The sequence below is a fragment of the Petromyzon marinus genome, unplaced genomic scaffold (genome assembly GCF_048934315.1).
Source record: "Petromyzon marinus isolate PM22_M1 ecotype Great Lakes invasive population unplaced genomic scaffold, UKy_Petmar_22M1.pri1.0 PM_G_Scaffold_18, whole genome shotgun sequence".
NCBI classification, from domain to species: Eukaryota; Metazoa; Chordata; class Hyperoartia; order Petromyzontiformes; family Petromyzontidae; genus Petromyzon; species Petromyzon marinus.
The window spans coordinates 2,337,501-2,340,000 of NW_027422739.1; positions in this window are offsets into that span (position 1 = coordinate 2,337,501).

Genomic DNA, 2,500 nt, shown 5'->3' on the forward strand with positions numbered 1-2,500 from the left:
GGTTATGGAGGAGGTGAGGATGGATTCAATGATCGCTGTATAGAATTGCACCATCATTGTCTTTGGCAGGTTGCATTTCTTCAGCTGCCGTCGAAAGTACATCCTCTGTTGAGCTCTCTTGGCGAGGGAGCTGATGTTCAGTTCCCACTTGAGGTCCCGGCAGAGAATAGTGCCCAGGAAGCGGAAGGACTCCACAATTTTGACTGCGGAGTCTAACAGGGTGATGGCGGTGAGTGGGGCTGTATTCTTCCTGAAGTCCACAACCATCTCAACTGTCCTTAGAGCATTTAGCTCTAAGTTGTTCTGGCTACACCAGGTCACCAGGTTGTCAGCTTCCCACCTATAGTCAGACTCATCCCCACCAGAGATCAGCCCAATGAGGGTGGTGTCGTCCGACAAACTTCAAGAGTTTGACGGACAGATGATTGGAGGCGCAGCTGTTGGTATACAGGGAGAAGAGCAGTGGGCAAAGGACGCAGCCCTGAGGAGTTCCCGTGCTGATGGACCTGGAGTCAGAGACTTCTGTTCCCGGCTTAACGCACTGCTTCCTGTCAGAGAGGAAGTCTGTGATCCACCTGCAGGTGGAGTAGGGCACGTTCAGCTGGAAGAGCTTGTCCTGAAGCAGGGCAGGGATGATGGTGTTGAAGGCAGAGCTGAAGTCCACAAACAGGATCCTGGCGTAGGATGCTGGGGCGTCCACATGCTGTAGGGTGAAGTGGAGGGCCATGTTAACTGCGTCGTCCACAGACCTGTTGGCTCTGTAGGCAAACTGAAGGGGGTCCAGGAGAGGGTCTGTGATGGCTTTGAGGTGTGCCAGGAGCAGGCGCTCAAAAGACTTCATTACCACAGATGTAAGGGCGACCGGTCTGTAATCATTTAGTCCTGTTGGCCTTAGCTTTTTGGGCACAGCGATGATGGTGGAGGACTTGAGACAGGCTGGTACATGGCATGTCTCCAGGGAGGTGTTAAAGATGTTGGTGAACACCGGAGACAGCTGGTCAGCGCAGTGCCTGAGGGTGGCTGGAGAGACAGAGTCCGGCCCGGCTGCTTTGCGTGGATTCTGCCTCTTGAAAAGCCCATTAACTTCTCCCTCCTGAAAGGAGAGAGTCGTTTCTGTAGTATGGGTGGGGGATGGGGCCTCTTGGGTGGGAAGGGGTGGTTCAGGACAGTCCAATTGTCTTTCAAATCTACGGTAGAACTCGTTCAGGTCGTTGGCTAGGCGGGAGTCGTTAGTGGTGTGGGGCGCTCTGGGTTTGTAGTTGGTGATGTGCCTGAGCCCTTTGGCAGACAGAAGCAGCGTCGTTAGTAGAGAACTGGTGTTTTAGTGTCTCTGAGTACAGTCGTTTAGCCTCTCTCACCGCTTTGCTAAACCTGTTCTTCGACTCCTTGAATCTGTCTCTATCCCCACTCCTAAACGCTTCCTCCTTCTCCAACCTCAACCTTTTGAGCTTTGCTGAGAACCAGGGCTTGTTGTTGTTAAAGTTCACCCTGGTACGTGTTGGGATACAGCAGTCCTCACAGAAGCTGATGTACACAGCCTCTGTGAGTTCATCCAGACTATTGGTAGCAGTCGTGAACATATCCCAGTCAGTACAGTCTAAGCACGCCCGCAAATCTTCCACAGCCTCACTGGTCCACTGTTTAGATGTCCTCACAGCAGGTTTACAGAGTTTTAGTTGCTGCCTGTATGCACGAATCAGGTGGACCAAGGGAGTTCTGTGCGAGCCGAACAGCCCCGTGACCCACAAGAGAAACATCCCCGCCAAATTCGAGCGTTTGACGGGGTCTATCCGTGAAAAAATATTCACGTTTTTGAGTGCACATGCATTTCTGCTGCAAATGCCTCTGGAAGTTTCATGCCGTTCGTATGCCAATTGTGGCAACACGAAAATGACCCGTTTTCCCATTCCGAGGGATTTCTGTGCGACCCTAACAGCCCCGTGAGCCACAAGAGACACATCCCCGCCAATTTCTAGCGTTTCACGGGGTCTATCCGTGAAAAATATAGACGTTTTTGAGTGCACATGCATTTCTGCTGCAGATGCCTCTGGAAGTTTCATGCCGTTCGTACGCAATGTGGCAACACGAAAATGACCCCTTTTCCCATTCCGAGGGATTTCTGTGCGACCCTAACTAACAGCGCCCGTGAGCCACAAGAGAGACATCCCCGCCAATTTATAGCGTTTCACGGGGTCTATCCGTGAAAAATATAGACGTTTTTGAGTGCACATGCATTCCTGCTGCAAATGCCTCTGGAAGTTTCATGCCGTTCCTATGCAATGTGGCCACACAAAAATGACCCGTTTTCCCATTCCGAGGCATTTCTGTGCGACCCTAACAGCCCCGTGAGCCACAAGAGAGACATCCCCGCCAACTTCTAGCGTTTGACGGGGTCTATGCGTGAAAAATATTAAAATTTTTGAGTGCACGTGCCTTTCTGCTGCAAATGCCTCTGGAAGTTTCATGGCGTTCCTATGCAATGTGGCAACACGAAAATGAC